At 35.4% G+C, this 19,891-nt stretch overlaps 1 non-coding gene across 1 annotated transcript; it reads left to right on the forward strand.

The window, feature by feature from the left end:
- Positions 1 to 6,200: 6,200 nt before the first annotated feature.
- LOC131170085 (small nucleolar RNA R71) lies at positions 6,201 to 6,307 on the forward strand. Its single transcript, XR_009141028.1, has one exon. It is a non-coding gene; the product is annotated as a small nucleolar RNA R71 (small nucleolar RNA).
- The last annotated feature ends 13,584 nt before the right edge of the window (positions 6,308 to 19,891 follow it).

The raw sequence follows: 19,891 nt of genomic DNA on the forward strand, positions 1-19,891 counted from the left end.
TGCACTGTTCGGCAATTTTTGGAATTTTGGTTGGTGGACATGCAGATGTGCATAAGCTATGCACTCTGCTTATGCACTCTGCGGTAGGTTTTGAAATTCAGAATTTTGGCTATGCAGAAGTGCATAGGCTATGCACATTGCTTATGCAGGTCTCGGCAACTTTTGGGATTTTCTGATTTCTGGTTATGCAGAAGTGCATAACTTATGCACCTTCCTTATGCACCCCTCGGCAAGGTTGTTTTTTCTGGGTTGTTGGTCATGCAGAAGTGCATAGGTTATGCACTCTGCTTATGCAACCTTCGGCAGAATTGGAGCTTTGGATTTTTGGTTATGCGTATGCATAAGTCATGCACTCACCTTATGCAAACTTCGGCAGAGAGAGAAAATGAAGGATTTGAAGTTATGCAAATGTGCATAAGTCATGCACTCACCTTATGCAAGTTTTGACAGATATGAAATTTGACAAAATGAGGTTATGCAGAGTTGCATAAGCTATGCACTCTCCTTATGCACTTGCAATAAAGGTGAAAAATGGCAAGAATTTTGGTTATGCAGGATTGCATAAGCTATGCAGTTGCTTATGCACAATTCAACAAGATCAAGAATGCAATAGAACATGGATTGCAAGTGTGAAGAATACCCTGGAATGATGAAATATAATTCTATGAAGCACAAACTATGAGAAATTTTCATCAAAAACACATCAATATATTCAAAGTTCATCAAAAGTGCATCACACAAGCATGTAAAAATGGATCCTACATAAAAGACCTTTGAGAACTATGCCATTTTGATTCAAATTCTGCAAGTCAATTATTTAGCACATAAAACTCCATAAAAATCTGCATAAAGTTGCATTTAACCACAAATGAGAAATGAAATCTCCAAGATTTGCCAAGAAAATGCAACATTTCTACCTTGAATCCTACAACCCCAAAGGAGCTCGAAACTGCAAAAATGACCAACTAACCACCATAATATCATTATAAGCACAGATATTAGAAAATTACCCACCCAACCTCACCAAAAACATGAGCCATTTTGCTGCAGACACCCTTTTTTTGCTGCAGAATGTACATTTCCTCTGCATAAACCAGATTGCAGCTCTCCCGTGACAAAGTTATGCAGCAAAAACTTATCAGTTCTTTTGAAGGACAAAATTTTTCAAGTTAAGAATTACTTTCTCAACAGTTCACCAGCCCTTTCTTCATTGAATTACATCTACAAGAGACAAAATTTAACAATGTCAAAAATTGAATTTGGGGAGATTTAAGATAAAAACAAAATTAATGAAAATGAAAGTAAATCAACAAAAGCAAAATAAAAGGACTTGGGATGCCTCCCAAGAGGGCTAATTTATAGTCCTTAATTTGGACTCTTCATGAATTTTCTTGAAAAGAGGTGAGGGATTGGAGAGCTTGTAATGACTTGCTCCTAGCATTGGGTCTCCAGCTATGTAATGCTTCAATCTATGCCCATTGACCTTAAAATTCCTGCATTTTTCACTCTAAATTTCTATTGCTCCATAAGGGAAAACCTTAGAAACTCTATACGGACCAGTCCACCTTGACTTGAGTTTTCCAGGGAACAATTTCAATCTTGAGTTGAACAACAAAACTGAATCACCTTCTTTGAATTCCTTTTTCCTCAGATGCTTATCATGCCAAACTTTAGTTCTTTCTTTGTAAATACGGGCACTTTCATAAGCATCCATCCTCAATTCCTCAAGCTCATTAAGTTGTAACAACCTTTTCTCACCAAATTGTCAAGATCAAAATTCAAGGTTTGAATGGCCCAATATGCTCTATGTTCTAGCTCCACAGTAAATGACAAGACTTACCATATACCAACCTAAAGGGAGTAGTTCCTATAGGGTTTTGTAGGCGATCCTATATGCCCATAAAGCATCATCTAGTTTGATAGACCAATCTTTTCGAGAATTGTTCACTGTTTTCTCCAAAATATGCTTGAGCTCTCTGTTAGAAATTTCAACTTGTCCTGAAGTTTGAGGATGGTATGGGGTAGCTATCTTGTGCACTACACCATACTTCCTCATTAAGCTCTCAAATTGCTTATTACAAAAATGGGAACCCCCATCACTAATTATAGCCCTAGGAGCTCCAAATGCTTCAAGACAAATTTCTTCAAGAATTTCACTACCACTCTAGCATCATTAGTTGGAGTTGCAATAGCTTCCACCCACTTTGACACAAAGTCAACCCCAACTAAGATGTATCTATTACCATATGAAGGAGCGAAAGTCCCCATAAAATCTATTCCCAAACATCAAATAATTCCACTTCAAGAATATTATTTAGGGGCATTTGATCTCTTTTTGACAAATTTCCACTCCTTTGACATTTATCACAATTCAACACAAATTTCCTCACATCCTTAAAAAGATTTGGCCAAAAGAAACCAGCTTGCAAAATTTTACTAGCTGTCTTAGAGATGCCAAAATGACCTCCATAATCAGAAGTATGGCAATGATGCAAAATACTTTGTACCTCCTCTTCAGGAATACATCTTCTAATTAAACCATCACAACATCTCCTAAAGAGTAAAGGATCATCCCATCTATAAAACTTCACTTCATGCAGAAACTTTTTCTTTTGTTGCCATGTCATACCTAGAGGTAGAACCCCACAAGATAGATAATTCACAAAGTCTGCATACCAAGGTAGTTTAGCAACAAGAGAGAAAAGTTGGTCATCCAAGAAAAACTCATCAATAGGGATTTCATCCAATTCTTCACCATCCAATTTCAACCTACTAAGATTATCAGCAACTACATTTTCAGCTCCTTTCTTATCTCTAATCTCCAAATCAAATTCTTGTAGCATCAGAATCCACCTAATGAGCCTAGGTTTAGCCTCCTTTTTACGGAGCAAATACCTGATGGCTGCATGATCTGAAAATATAACCACCTTTGAGTCAATAATGTAAGGTCTGAACTTTTCCAATGCAAAGACAATTGCCAAAAATTCCTTTTCTGTTGTTGCATAATTTGTTTGAGCCTCATCCAGTGTTCTACTAGCATAATAAATAGCATAAGCCTTTTTGTCCTTTCTTTGACCAAGAACAGCCCCAATTACATAGTTGCTAGCATCACACATAATTTCAAAAGGTAGGCTCCAATCAGGTGGTTGCATGATTGGTGCAGTGATAAGAGCTTGCTTCAACCTGCAAAAGGCATCCAAACACTCTTGGTCAAATACAAATGGTGTGTCATTACTTAACAAATTAGACAAAGGTTTAGCTATTTTAGAAAAATCCTTGATAAAGCGTCTGTAGAACTCGGCATGTCCTAGGAAACTTCGAATTCCCTTGACATTGGTAGGAGGAGCCATCTTCTCTATCACTTCAACTTTGGCTTTATCAACCTCTATTCCTCTGTTAGACACCAAATGTCCAAGCACTATCCCTTCCTGAACCATAAAATGACACTTTTCCCAATTTAACACAAGGTCAGTATCTGCACATCGCTGCAAAATTTTAGAAAGGTTAGCCAAGCATATATCAAATGAAGATCCATAAACTGAAAAATCGTCCATAAAAACCTCCATTATGTCTTCAATGAAATCTGAGAAGATTGCCATCATGCACCTTTGAAAAGTGGCTGGTGCATTACACAACCCAAATGGCATTCTTCTATAAGCAAAGGTTCCATATGGACAAGTAAAAGTGGTTTTCTCTTGATCATTTGGATGGATAGGGATTTGAAAAAAACCTGAATATCCATCTAAATAGCAAAAGTAAGAATGCCTAGCTAGTCTTTCCAACATTTGATCAATGAAGGGAAGTGGAAAGTGATCTTTTCTAGTGGCAACATTTAATTTTCTGTAATCTATGCATATTCGCCAACTAGTCACTGTTCTGGTGGGAATTAATTCATTATTTTCATTTTTGACAACTGTCATTCCACCCTTTTTTGGAACAACATGTACTGGGCTCACCCAAGTACTGTCTGAGATAGGGTAAATGATCCCTGCATCAAGCAACTTCAAAATTTCCTTTTTAACAACTTCTTTCATATTTGGGTTCAACCTCCTTTGATGTTCAATAGATGGTTTACAATTTTCTTCCAAAATGATTCTATGCATGCAAAAGTGTGGGCTTATTCCCTTAATGTCATCTATGGTGTATCCCAAAACTTTCCTAAATTTTCTCAACACTCTTAATAACTTATCAGCTTCTAAAGTACTCAAGTTTGCATTTACTATTACTGGATAAGTGTTATTAGTGCCAAGAAATTCATACCTGAGCTGAGAAGGAAGTTGCTTAAGTTCTACCTTAGGTGCATCTTCTTCCTTGAATGATGGTTGCTTAAATTCGACTTTTTCCTTTTGTGTGAGTTGAAAAACTGGAGCAGAAGTGAATGGTGGACTTCCCTGTAAGTGTTGAGTATATGCAGCTACATGAGGGTTGTCATAGTCTATGCCTCCTCCATGAATCAAACAATTTTCAAGTGGATCTTCTGGATATTTCTTCCTGAAGTGTTCTTCAACCAGCTCATCAATGATATCAACTCTCAAGCAAGTATCAGCTTCAGAATGATGCTTTCTCATAGTGTTATTAATATTGAAAATTAATTGCTCTTCACCAACCCTAAGAGTCAGCTTTTCTCCTTTCACATCAATCAATGCTCCTGCTGTAGCTAGAAAGGGTCTCCCCAATATAATTGGAATATTAGAATCTTCCTCCATGTCCAAGATGACAAAGTCAACAGGTATATAGAACTTTCCAACCTTCAGGGGCACATTCTCCAAAATCCCTTCAGGATACTTGATTGTTCTGTCAGCTAACTGAAGAGAAATGTGGGTTGGCTTTAGATCTCCCATGTTGAGCTTCTCATAGATGGAAAGGGGCATAAGGCTTACACTAGCCCCTAAATCACATAGGGCTTTTGTAGAACATGACTCTCCAATGTGGCATGGAATTGAAAAACTCCCTGGATCCTTAAGCTTTGGAGGAAGTTTCCTTTGGAGGATAGCACTACATTCTTCTGTCAAAGCTACAGTTTCATCATCTTCAAGTTTCCTCTTGTTTGAGAGAATTTCTTTCAAGAATTTTGCATAAGAGGGCATTTGTGAAAGAGCATCAACAAAAGGCACATTTATGTAAAGTTTCTTCAAAACCTCTAAGAACTTCCCAAATTGCCTATCAAGCTTGGCTTTGTGAAATCTTTGTGGAAAGGGAAGTTGTGGCTTGTAGGGCTCAGGAGGTATATACTTCTCTTCTTTTTCTTCAAATTCCTCTTTACATTTTTCTGCACTCTCTTGTTTTTCACTCTCATCAGTTCCTTTTTCATTTTCTCTCTTCTCACTGCTTTCACTCTTCTCATCATTTATAACTTTACCACTTCTTAAAGTAATAGCTTGACATCGCTCTCTTGGATTTTCTGGTTGACTTGGAAGCTTTCCAAAAGATTTGGCACTTGAGGAAGATGCTTGTTGTGCAATCTGGTTTTCCAAAGATTCATTGTGTGTTTGCATCTGCTCCACCTTGCTTTCACCTCTCTCATCTCCTCATCATGCTTATTTTGGTTGGCAAGAATCATTGCAATAAAGCTTGATGGTGGAATTTCGTTCTTCTTTGTTTTGGTGGAGGGTTCATATTTTTCTCTGAAAATTAGGCAATGGTTGCCTATTTTGTCGTTATGGAACTTGACTCTTTGTTGTGGTTGAAAATTCTGATTTTGAACTTGACCTTGCTGATTGCCCCATGAAAAGTTGGGATGATTCCTCCAATTTGGATTGTAAGTTTGAGAATAAGGATTCCCCATTTGCTTGTTTCCATAATTACCAACATATGCTGCTTGTTCTTCATAATCTACTCCACAGCTGGTTGTTTCCTCTGCATAAGCCACTTGTTGTGAACTTCCAGCTGATGATGATGAACTAACCAACATACTCAAATCTTCCATCTTCTTAGCAAGGACATTTGTAAGTGCATCAAACTTTGCATTAATCATGTTGAATGGGTCAAGATCATATATTCCAGCAGCTTGCCTCTTCTGAGTTTGAGCTGGTCCTCTTGGACTACTCCAAAGATGAGTATTCTTTGCAATTTTCTCCAATAGCTCATAAGCTTCATCTTCATGCTTTATAATAAATTCTCCTCCTGTTTGAGCATCAATAATTCCTCTGATTGCAGGAGTGACATTTGTGTAGAAATTCTGATTTATCATCCATTTTGGAATGGCATGATGTGGGCATAATCTTTCCAATTCTTTCCATCTCATCCATGACTCATAAAGAGTTTCATCTTCTCTTGGTCTGAAAGCTGTCATTTGATTCCTCAATTCTTGAGTTTTTCCAGGTGGAAAATATTGTGCAAGAAATGCATCAGTGAGTTGCTCCCAATTTGTAATGGAGTTGTGAGGTAAAGAATCAAGCCAATCCAATGCTCTATCTTTCAAAGAGAATGGGAATAGCTTCAATCTTGCTGCATCATCAGACACTCCAGGTTGTTTTTGCATGTCGCAAATCATAGCAAATTTCTTCAAATGTGTGTGTGGATTTTCAGAAGGATGTCCTCCAAATTGAGAGTTTTGGATCATTTGAAGAACTCCAAAATCCATCTTGTAACTATTTGCATCAATTCTTGGTCTTGCTATACTCTCTCTCAAGTCATCAAAACGAGGAAAAGCATGATCCATCATACTTCCCCTAGGCAGATTAGCATTTACTACCTCTTCACCATGGGCTGCATTTTCATTATTTTGACCATTTCCAGCATTACCAACACCAATTCTAATTCTTTCATCAGCCATGTCTGCTTCTAATTCAGTTTCTATCAAGGCTTCTTTTCTTTTTCTGGTTTCTTTCTTGTTGGCCTTACAAAATTTCTCAATTTCAGGGTTGAATAATAAGGATGTATCACTTGTGCTTCTAGCTCTTCTCATAAAAGATTAAGAGTACCTGAAAAAGAACAAACAAACACAAAATGAAAAGATAACAGAGATAAAACTAAAAAACAACTAAAATAATCAAGAATTCAATCTTAAACAAACAACTCCCCGGCAACGGCGCCAAAAACTTGATGCGTCCCAACCGCAAGTGCACGGGTCGTACAAGTAGTATAGAAAAATATCGATCCCACGAGGAGTTGTGTTAATGATTGAATTTTCGATATAAAAGTTGACTAAATTGAAGTATTTATGAAATTAAAATAATGAATTAATGGGTAATGGAGTATGAAGTCTAAATGTGCAAAATTAATATTCTATTCAACAATGTATTAATTAAACTAAAATTGTATCAAATTGAAATAAGCAAGTTCAAATATGGCAATATTTAAAATGGCAAATGATTAAATTCGATTAGAAATTAACAATGGTAAAAAGATGATTCCGGAGTTCGGGATTTCATATTCGAGCTATTCTGGGATTTTAAATTGGTTATCCAATCTTATGAAACTTATGAGTTTTAAGGAGATTAATTCTTAAATCCTTTGAATTCCCTTTCGAGTGAGACAAAGAGTGCCTTAATCAAACTAATCCTACTTTCGTGGAGTTAGAATTAATTAAGACCCATTAAGTTCCTTAATTAATCTGTGAATCCTCTTAATCCTTAGCCTATTTCTAGGTCTAAGTTAATTAAGTCCAATTTCCTGATTATCTATCACAAGGCCTTCTCCTTTCGGTGCTTCAACTATGGATTAAGAACATTACTCAATGGGATCCTACATTAAGCATGTCATTAAGCATACAAGAAATGAATAAAACTCATTAAGACCACAAAATATGGATTACCCAATCAAAATCCACAAAATATCTCAAATATTACAACCCTTACTCCAGAATCAAAAGTAAACTACTCACTATCCATAATGCTTACAAGATATGATGAGTTTAAATAGAAATAAAGCTTTAATCTAAGCTAAGAAGTAAGGAATTAAACACTAGAAATGTAGAAAAGTGTAAAGAAAGAAAGAAATCTGCAAATCTTGGTTGAAAATGGTGTGGAAGGTGAAAATGACTCCTTAAATTCTGCTCAGCCTCCTCTTCTTCTTCTTTGCTCCTTTTTTTTTTTCTAAATTGGGAAAATGAGACTATATATAGCATTTTTCTGACATGGAGCCCTAAAATAGTATGTTCTAGGAAGGATACATTAAGGGAATCTTCTGCCAGCTCATTAATGAACTCTTTATGCATAAGTGGATCGCATAAGTTATGCATCCCTTATGCGATTTCACTGGTTCTGGGTCACTTATGCGAAGCTGCATGACTTGGTGCATAGGTTATGCACAATTTCGTGAATGTGCATAAGGGAGGTGAGAATGTGCATAAGCTATGCAGTCTCCTTATGCACATTTCGGCTGGTTCTGGAACAGTGATCTTCCTCCTTATGCAGAACTGCATAGCTTATGCAGCAAGTTATGCACAGTTTGGTCAATGCATATTTCAGCTTGAAAACTTGTTTTTGGCATCTTTTTGCTGTAGAAGACACTCCTCAATGGCAAAATTCTCTTTAGTCCTTCAAAAACACCATTTTTCCTACAAAACAAAGTAAAAATTACAAATTAGTGCAAAATTGACAACTATGAAAAACTAACTAATTAACTAATGAAATTAGCTAAAAATGACTAATAACCAAATAAAATGATTGTGAAATTAGACCTAAATGACTATGCAAGATATGTGCATCAATCGCACACCACCTTCTCATAATCCCCTGCACCTCTTCACCACGAAACTCAAAAATTCGCCCACTCCCCATCCATTGCTTCGTAGAGAAGGCTCTGTCGATTTCATTAGTAAAAAAGCTAACAATGCTGGACGGAACCACGACAACAAAATGGAGCTTTCAAACAAACAAGTCAATGGGCTAAACTATTTTTTTAATAAAAATATTATTTTATATGCTATTAAAAAAAGTAATTTGAAAAAAAATTATTTTATTATTTTAGTGTTTTTATGATCAAAACTTATCAAATTTAATTTTAAATTATTTTTTAATACTCTTTAACTAGTACATTTAAAAAAATAATTTTTTCAATAGTAGTTCCAGCAGCAATGCCAAACAGGCTCTAAAACTAGAAAAAAATTCATTTTTTGTTATTTTATTTTAAAGATGAGCCTATAAACAAATAAACAGTAAAGGGCAGAGGCCTAGTAAAAAAGAAATCCAAGACTCATAGAAAATGTAATTACTCTACGAGAGGCCATTACTAGCGCTAGGGATGAGGTCAGCTTAAAGCTGTCGGAACCCGTAGCAAGCCTAAAAACCTGTTAATCATGAACATAATCCTATAACTCACAATCCAAACATAGTCCAAACCCATTACACTTTCAATTTCTCATTCATCATCATCATTATAAAAATCCATTTAGAATTTGAACCTTTCTATACATAAAATACTAAAGTATAATTGGTTCATACATACATTCTCACATGAGGAGTTAGCTTAGATTTAAAACATACATAATTACATTACTTATGCTTAATAACAACATCTATTAAACTTGAACACCAGTAGAGTAATTATTCCCTTACATATTACATGTCCACTAATCATACAATATACATTTAAACACTTCACAACTATCCTTGCTGCTCAAGCTCTATAAAACTCTTCTATTCCTATACTCCTACACCTTGGGTTAGGGAAAAGAGGTGAGCTTACACAGGTTCAGTGAGTAAATTAAACACATTAATTATCACATTTATTTCATACATATACAATACATCATTCAGATGAGTTTTCACATTATAAACATTTTACATAGGATAGACATGTCACCATTGACTCCCCTAATCAAATATGTCCGGCTCATACAGTGGCTCCTCAGAACTTCTGCTTATAACATGACATGTGTCATGCATCTAGAGGTATTGTAAGGTCTCTTTTTAGATTTTATGGATCCATAATATATATAATATTACATGGTCATAAACATTGAGGGAGTCAATGGGTCATGCATAATCCATCATGCACCATAAAAAATTATCCAATTATGCAATATATTCAAGTTCTAAATACATACTACATAAATAAATATGACATGATATATGAGGATGATTATAAGTTGAATTTAACAAGTTACATTTATTAAGCTTAGAATTACTCACCTCTTATAGACTATCAACCACCTATCATGAACAGTAGCTAACCTGGGATCCTTAGTTTCCTGAAACCCTCAAGTTCAATCCTATAACCATCGAAACCTAATGAGTTGTTCGAAACTCTAGAACTCTATACAAATATCAAACATCTTATTTTAGGCCCTTAGAAATCATAAGATCATGTTTTTGAACCTTGGAATCAAAGAAGAAATAAAGCTGGTAGAACCAAGTTCGGCTGTCAAAGTCTTAGACTTTGGTTGCCGAACCTTTGATCATTGGGTGCCTATTTTGGGTAGTAGCCACTGCGGCTGCCGAAGGCTTGAACTTCGACTGCTAAACCTAGAATTTCTCTAGATTTTTCTAAGAAACTATATGCTTCGACTGTCGAAACAATGGTATTCGATGACCAAACCTGGGAATTTCCAGAATTTCCAAGTCGAAAACAGCAGAATTCTTCTTCCCAAAACCTCTAAAACATATCCCAAAGCTTCAAATCACAATTCAAACACATAAACACATTCCTAAGGCCTAGAACAACTTGAATCCATGCTCCAAGCTCGCATGCAACACTTACAAACTAATATTCAAGGTTCCATCAAACTTTCATCAACATAAAAACAAGAAATCCTTAGGTTTAACTAAGGAAACTAAGTATTCTAGATCCATAAACACTTGGAATAGACATAAACAAGAACAATACTTCTTTTACCAATCAAATAACCAAAACACATCTAAAAAACATACTTTCTTTCAAAAAACTCAACAAGCAACTTTTTCCAAGATTAAAACTTAAAACCATGTAACAATCACATTCAATTCAAAATCCAACAAACTCATATGCTTAAGTGTACTTGAATTTCTCTAAAGGACCAAAAGAAAGAGGAATTACCTCTTTCCTTTGAAAAGGAGAAAAAAGTGAATTGATGGCTCTAACTTCAATCCATGTCCACCAAGCTTCCCTGAAGAAGAAATCAAGCTTCACCGTGTGCAATAGCTAAGAAAATCTCCTTAGATAGCCTTTTGCATGTGTGCTAAGTTGAAAGAGAAAGAGGAATGAGAAAACAAGTCATTTTTGGGTCAGAAAACAAGCTGTGGGCCTTTTATACCATCACTTATCGAGGGACTTTTAGTTGCCAGAAGTCATAGTTTTGGCTGCCAGAGTACATTCTGCCCAAAATCAATTTGAACAGTTAAAATGACTTCGGCTACTAAAAGTCTATCTTTCGGCTGCCGAAGTTCCTTCTACCCAAAAGTTCTTAAAACTTTTCTTTGAGCAAAACCACAAAAATATTTTTTTTATATATTTTAAAAACATCATACACTTCTTACCACCATTTCCTTACCTAATGATTCGTTAGAATATTCCATCAATGACAGAAATTCTGACGTCAACAAATTGCGGGTGTCATAGAAAACATAAGCCCAACTAAACTAAAAACACCCTAATCCCCAAATTTATGACTAGGCCTAAAGCCCAAATAGATGAACCCATAGGTCTTGGTAACCCATAGAGACCTAGTAGATGGCAAGGAAAGCAATATCAACGTCGCCTACAATTGCTGTTTCAAACAACTAAAACCTAGGATGATATTGTCAAAACAAGGGAGATCATGCTGTGGAATTCTCAACACCTGAGATGATTTAAAATTAGAAAAGCCCAAATAATGCTAGAGGGAACCTCTACACCAGAAATCGCCCATGCACCTTTACGAAATAGAATCAGGTTATTGGTCTCAGAGGCTTTACAGGGGCGAGGTAGGACTCTCAACATTCTTTGTAGCCAAAGAGAGACTGGATGCTAGTAAAGGAGCCGATCACGTCCCTAGAGATGCCTGCTCCCTTAAACTCATATAATTGAATCCTTCAATAACATAAATGTACCGGGTAATTATCATATGTAGTCACTCAATTTTATGAGTATTTTTATAAAAATTATTGAATTTTAATTTCTTTTATAAAACTCACTGAACTTTAATTTGATTTTATAAAAGTCATTGTAACCAGAAACTAAAGGTTTTCAGATTAATCTGCTGATCTATTAATTATTTTACAAATAAAATTACTTAACTAGTAGTTGTTGATTGAGAATAAATGGAAAAAGGAGAGGAGTTTTGACAGTGAGGGGGTTGCTGGTTTATGCATCTTTTTTTTTTTTAAGAAACTAATAAAATAAGGTAATTTTATTTGTAAAATAGTTGATAGGTCATTAAATTAATTTGAAAATCTTTAATTTTTGGTCACAGTAACTTTTATGAAATAAAATTAAAATTCAATAAGTTTTATGAAAGAACTTAAAATTCAGTAATTTTTATGAAAACGCTGATAAAATTAAATGATTGCATTTGATACTTACCCCAAATGTACCAGCTCACATAGTAGAAACAAAGGAGACACAAAGATCAGAATATGCAAGTTAGAAGCACCAAACCTGCACACAAGAAATCCTAAAACACTATTTACAACCCAATCTCAAAGCCAAGGAGGGAAACTCACTATCCAGAACAAGAAAAAACCAACTCTTGCCCAGAAGGAGCAAGAAAAGGTTGTAACTCGACAGAAAATGAGAAAAAAGAGCCCTAAAAATGAAAACATAAAAAGAGAAAAGTCTCTTTCTAGAAGTCTAGAGAGAGAGAGTTTTACAAAAGAGTCATATTTAATTAAAGTGTTGGGAATATACAAGTGTGGAATTCCCACATCAGAAAAAAAATGGGATGAGTGAGAGACATATAAGTGGGAAGGATCCATAGACTCATTGCCTTAAGGTTTTGGGTTGGATGTGGTGTCAAGCTCATGAGTTTGTTCTTTCATAAGACCCATCAAAAAGGATTCTCCTCAGGTGCTTTGGACTCCCCAGATATATAACAAGTGGTGTCAGAGCCTTGGTTTGGCAAGGGATAAGTATGAAAATGGTGGTTAGTGATTCTTGTGATGCTCTGACACGTGGATGAAAGAGTCAGGAGACTCCTGCTAGGCCCAATGGAGTAGGCACTCTTCTGGAGAAGAGCAGACCGATAGAGTGGAAACTCTCGATACACGTGATGGCGGAACATGTGATTACTCTGGCATGGCTCTTAGAGGTGCATGCTTAAGTGGGTTTGGTGGAATAATTGGGGTTCTTGGTAACATTGTAATACTTGAGTTAAGAAAAAAGGCTTCCGTTTAAGGGGAGCAGGCCCACTAAGCTCAATGTAAAAGATATTCACACTTGAGGGGTGATTGTACTAGCTGTGAAGTAGCTTCCGCAAGTGCACAGGTCATAGTAGTATAGTTTTAAAAATAATATCTCTCCCACAAGGAATTGTGCTTAAATTGGAAATAAAAGGATAAGCTAATTAGAATGGTAAAATTTAAAGATATTAAAAATGAAATTTAAAATTAAAATTGGTATTTGAGGAATTTAAACTAAATCAAATAATTAACTAAATTAATTATACTAGATTACCAAAATTTAAATTGAAATTGCTAATTATGAAATTGGGAGGAATTAAATCTAAATTCAATAAAAATTAAAGTGATTCTAGAGATAGGGTTTTCAATATTATTTGCATGTGATTTATCCCTAATTTAGCCAAACACATGAGAATTGCAATTTTGAGGAAAATCAATTCTTAGTTCTTTGAAACCTTTTTTAAGCATTTCAAAGTTGGTATTCATTAAATCAAACCATGTTTTCATGGTATTTTAAACCTAACAAAAACCCAATTAAAGCTCTAATTGATTTTGGAAAGTCCCCTTAATCCTCTTAGCTTATCTCTAACACCAAGAAAACTAAGTTTATTGCAAGATTATCTATCTCAAACATTCACTTTTCAGGCCATCTGTCAAGGATTAAAACTTAACTTGATGAGGGCCCATTCATCAAGCAAGGCAACAAGCTCACAAGCAATAAATCAAAATGCAGCAAATCTCATTTAAATGACTAAATCAGTTCAAAAACCATAATACAAAGTAATATTTACAAGCCCATCTCTAGAATCTCAAAGATCTACTCACAAATCATGGTTTCAAGACAAACCCAAGTATAGAAATGAAGAAATAATGAAAATCTAAGCTAAGTAATAGAAAAACCCAGTAAAATGATGAAGATTCTGCTGCTGGAGAGTTGCAGAAAACAACTTTTGCTGCTGCTGCAAAACCAGATTTCACGAGCTTCTCTTCCTCTCCTTCTTTCTTGCAAAATCTCCCCCTCTTTCTCCTTGTGGAAAGAAAGATAAAAAGAAGCTTTAATATGGTTCAGAGGTCTGCCCTAGAATGGGTAAAAAGGTAGAAGATTCTGGAGAAAGTGATGTATTAAATCAGAGGAACGAAAGTGCCACGTCATCCATTTTCAGTAAAACGACACAAGCTGAATCGGTTGTGTTACAGGTTGTGAAACCGTCTACACGAGAAAAACTGCATTTCTGACAATCGACACAACCTGTGACACAAGCTATGTCACAGGTTGTGTCACTTTCGGCCTCTTTAACTCAACTTCAAAATTTTTGCAATTCGACTCTAATTTCTTTCAAATGGCTGCTCTGATCAAAATATACCAAATTTCTCCAAATTTAACCTACAAAACAAATAAATTCCAAAAATTAAACTAAGAAGTGTAAAATTACAAAATTGACTAAATATATGCTAATATCTATAGTAATAACTATGAACAAGGGTAAATTATGTACAAAAATTATATCTAAATGATGATATAAAATGCATGCATCAAATTCTCCCATACTCAAACTCTTGCTTGTCCCCAAGTAAAATTTCATTAAAACTCATTTGGAAGGGAATAGTATTAGTCTTTAAAAACACAAAAATCACTAATCCAAGCCACAAACTTACCTCTAGCCACCAACATTCCAAATTCCCACCAGCGAAGCACAAAGAATGAAGCAATCACTCTCAACAATTACATAATAGCTAAGAATTAACCAATCAACCCAAACAACAAATATCAACCAGCTACAAGAGTCAATTGTGCCAAAACAAACCTAAATGAAATAGATAGTCAATGTGTCTCAAATAGATGGTGAGTAATGTATGGAAGATTATATTGCCAAACCCATATGCAAGCATAAAAGATATAACTGCACTAATGTAATAAGCATTTTTCAAAGAATCATTAGGTCTTTTTAAGGGTTGTAATGAGGTCAAATATGATAAAATTATGGTTAACAAAGAAAGGGAATAAGGTAAACAAAATATGAGAATAATATTAATCATGAAACTCAAAGTGCATCCAATATTCCTTTTTTTTATATATATAATTTTTTTTTCTTTTAATTCAAGAGGAAAGAAATTCACAATGAATCTCAAGTGCTATCACAATGATTATATAAAAGGACTACTTTTTATACTTTTTTTAATTTTATTTTTTTTTATTTTTTTGATTTTGTATGTCTCCCTATTTCATGTCACACCCAAAATTACCTTTGGGATATTTTGGTGACCCCTTTTTTTATTATTATTATTTTTTTATTTTTTTTTATTTTTTTTATCAGCTTTTCACAATTACTCTAGCACTTTTCAAGATGTTTCAATCCTTCAAGTTTTTTTTTCTTATTATTTTATTTATGCACTTAATTGCTAAAATATTATTCTCATAAATAGGTGGTAGTGTTTAGGTTTTATGGCTAGGTAAATGATTTGGGTTCCAAAGAAATTAGGGAATTAAGGTTAAAGGGGGGTTTGCAATGGTTGAAATGAAATTAAGGTAGGTTAAGGCTAAATGTGAGGTTTAAAAATATGAAGGAATGCTTAAATCATATTCTTATCAAATGCAAGTTAAAAATTTCGCTTTGAAAGATCTAAGATGCTTGTTCTAGGAATGGTGAGATGACAATGACCATTTTCTTCCTTAAAGGCTTATTCAGACACTCAAAACTCAAAATAACTAATCAGAATCAGCATACCTAGATAAATATATTAATTTTCAGCTATTAAGTAAGAGAAAGAATAATGCTTAAGACTTTGTACCCAGCTGGAACTTTCATTCCACTAACCATCTAAAGGCAAGTTGGATTGCTTGAATAAGCAGCCTCTAGAATTCAAAGACTGGTTTAAAAATCCAAAAATTTTAAATGAATAAATGAAATGCATAAATGTATAAATGTATAATCAACCTATATGTAACTAAGTATGCATAACTAAGTGCATGAAGCTATATGCAGTGTATATATGTGAATATGTACAAGTATGAATTAATGAGTATGTCACTATATGCAAGTGAAAAGGAAAAATAATTTTTGCAAAAAATTTACCCTCTCCCCCATACTCAAAATGAACATTGTCCTCAATGTTAAAAGATTGCAAGGAATGGGATAATTTGGCTATAAATGCAATGGGTTCTCTCAAATATTGTGCAGAAAATAGGTGGCTAATATGTGCATAAAGAATGGATATGTAAGCCTAAAGTGGATAAGGGGTACCCTGTTTCATAAGTGGTAGCACAACTTGTGCTGAAAATGACACAAGCTGAGATAAGAATTGTTACCTCATTGAAGGTGTAGTCAATTTAATTAAATAAAATTTGGACAGCTGCTGCACTCATTGCAAAAGAAACAGTGGAATGGAATCCATTAAAGCAATTAAACTCAAAAAGTTGAAATAGGGAGGTTAAGCTCAAAAATATAACCATGAAGTGAAATTCTGAAGTAGTATATTAAAAGCAAGTGAGCAAAGTACTAAAGATTCAAAAGAAAAAATGTGCTTATGAGTAACTAAAAAAAAATTACTGAATAAGAAATGTTTCAAGTAAAAGAAAAGCAACACAAGCAAAATATTAACTAAACAAGCTACTAAAAACACTAATTAATTAAGCAACTAAAATAAAGACATGAAATATGTAAATTGAAAATAGAAGCTGGTTAGTCATGAATGATAACTCTTTTGCCCTTGCCATCTTGTGGAGGTGGTGGTGCTTTTGGTGGTTGCTGTGGAGAAATGATGCTCAAAATGAGTGCCTGGTTAGTTTCTATCTGCTCTAGCTTAGCTCGCATGGCTTTCAATTCGTCTTGCATTTCAGCACTTCTATCCAAATATATATCAGCTAAATCCCTTAATGTTTGAAAAGAGACATCTGTCATTTGCCGAAAGGAGTAGATCTCATCACTGAGATTCTCCATGAATGTCAGAAGGGTTGCCATGTAGGGTCCAGAAGCTGTTGATGAAACAGGTTGTGTAGCTGGTGGAGCCTGGCATGGAGGTTGTGTAGAAGGCTGCTCAGTAGGTTGCTCAGATGGTGAGGAGGAGCTAATTGCAGTAGGGGAGCCTGGTGGTGTTGCTGCTGGTGCCGGAATCTCATAAAGCTGTGTAGCCTCATTTTTAATACAAAATTTTTGGTTGGCCAAATGAGGTCCATCCAAATACAGCAAGCCAATTGTGACTGCAGCACACCTATGAACTTGAGGGTCAAAACCAAAATAATGTGCAATGGGTGTGACCAAACCTCCAAACACAATCTTACCAGTACCCCTAGTAGTTTGGCTGAGCATATGGCAGCAAAAGTAATAACCAGGTGAAACCTTTTTACCAGTTTTGGCACACCACAAAAAAAATAGGTCATGCTAAGACATTGTGCCAACACTTGCTCCTCTTCCTAAAATTGCGTTTGCAATTAATCTTTGAAGCAATCGCAAGGAGTGACTCAAATTTAAAGGCCTTACTATGCCCAGCTTTGAAAACACCTACTAAGGGTGCTATTTGCTACCAAAATTCATGCCCATTATAATCCCTTCTACTGGTAGGCATTTTAATCAAACCATCAACGGGGAACCCGAATATATGATGAAAGTCATCCATGGGCAGTACCCTATCTTGACCGAGGCATCTAAAGTGGATTGTCAAGTTATTATGCAATTCATATTTATGCTTACTAATGGATAGGGAGGCCATAAATTCCTGCACTAGAGTGGGCTAAACCAATTCTTGTTTATGAACAAATCTCACCCAACCCAAAGCATCCAACAAATTCTGCATTTCATCATATATATTCAAAGATTTAAGTGTAAACACATCCAAATACCGAGTCTGAACAATTTCTCTAGTTTCAGCAGTAGGCAATACCCATTGTCTGGCAGTAGGTACAGATGAAGGAATAGTGGGGTTACCTGAAGATTTTCCTGGGTGCTTTACCACTGATCTCGGGATTCCAAGGTGAGCACCAGGTATGGCAGAAGTGGGTGGCTGGACTGGTTGAGGCTGTGTGGGCTGTTCGGATTTCTTTCTCTTTGTGCCGCTTGTGGTTTTGTGTGGCTTAATACTCTTTGCTTTCTTCTTCTTGTATGTAGTAATGGGGGCATCACCAGAATGGGTAGCCGGTGAGTCAGTATCCATGGGTTTGGTGGGTTGAGGTTGCGGCGTAGGGTGTGAGGGATGGGGAGGGGAGTTTTCAAAGGAAAGAGGGGAATCGATCATGGTGAAAATGGAAGAGAGGGAGCGAAAAAGAAGAAGAAGAATACGAAGAAGTAGAAGAAGAAAGAAAAAAATGTCGTTGTGGATCGTGGGTGGCGGAGGTTACGGCGTAGAGGAAGGAGTGGGGTTGTGTCGGAGGTTATGTCGAGAGAAAGAGGGAGGTAGTGGTGGGTTTTGGATATGGGTATGGGCTTTGGGCTTTGGTAATTAGGTAAAGGCTGTTGGTAAAAAGAAAATGATGACGGGCTTTGGGTATGGGTTTAGTTAAATGGGCTACGGGCCATGGGTTTGGTTTAGTTAATTAGTGGTCTTTTTTTTATCATGGGTTAGTGGGCTTTTTAGCATGGGGTTGGTCGTGGGCCCATTCTAGTGAATTGGGTTATCAACCTACAAAACAAAAAAAACTACACAAGTTAGAACACAAAGATGGAGGTTGTGCCGGAAGTTGTGAAATCTTCTGCCCAAATTGTGCCCAGTGAACACAAGCTACGACATAACCAAAATCGATTGTGCCGCAGGTTGTGAAATATTTTGCCCAAATTGCGCCCAGTGAACACAAGCTACGACACAACCAAAATCGATTATAGCATAGGTTGTGAAATCTGCTGCCCAAATTTGACAAAATTACACAGTACCTGAAAAATTGAAACAAATTAGATTTCAAGTGATTAGACCTTCATAACATGAATTCTAATTGCTCAACCTGTTATGTTCATCAAACACTCATAAAAAAAAATTTTCAAAGCACCAATTCACACATCCATATTCAAATAATTTTCTTTTTTAAACCAAGATGTCAAAGTTTGAAAAAACTTCCTCTTAAAATTAACAAAAAGAGCAATGAGTCCTGCAAAATCCACCAGCAAATAATCAACAATAGAAAGATGAAAAGTATAAGTGAACAAATTTAAAACTAAAATTTAAAGCTGAAATTTAAAACTAGAACTAAAACAAATTTTTTTAATGCTCATTTACTTGCAATGAATTGTATCCCATCTGCACAAGAAAATTAGAACAATGTCAAACTCTGAATAAAGAGTATAGAAAAACTTAAAACAAATATACGAAAGAAATAAAGAATCAATGAAAAATTGTGAGTTATGCCCAAAAATGCTAAGTTTAGGCCTTTAACTTGACCTTACTCAATCAAAATTTTATGGAGAATGAGAGAGATAGCAGGTTGCTATCTTCTCAATTGGCTCACCAATTGAATAATGCCTCAACCTTTGCCCATTTACCTTGAAATTACCAGATTTTTCACCAAAAATTTCCATAGCACCATGAGGGAAAACTTTTACAGCTTTAAATGGACCTGACCACCTTGATTTGAATTTTCCTGGAAAAAATTTCAACCTTGAATTGAATAAGAGAACCAAATCTCCTTCTTTAAAGTCCTTTTCCTTGATGTGCTTATCATGCCATATTTT

This window comes from Hevea brasiliensis, chromosome 10, assembly GCF_030052815.1.
Source record: "Hevea brasiliensis isolate MT/VB/25A 57/8 chromosome 10, ASM3005281v1, whole genome shotgun sequence".
In the NCBI taxonomy this organism is placed as follows: domain Eukaryota; kingdom Viridiplantae; phylum Streptophyta; class Magnoliopsida; order Malpighiales; family Euphorbiaceae; genus Hevea; species Hevea brasiliensis.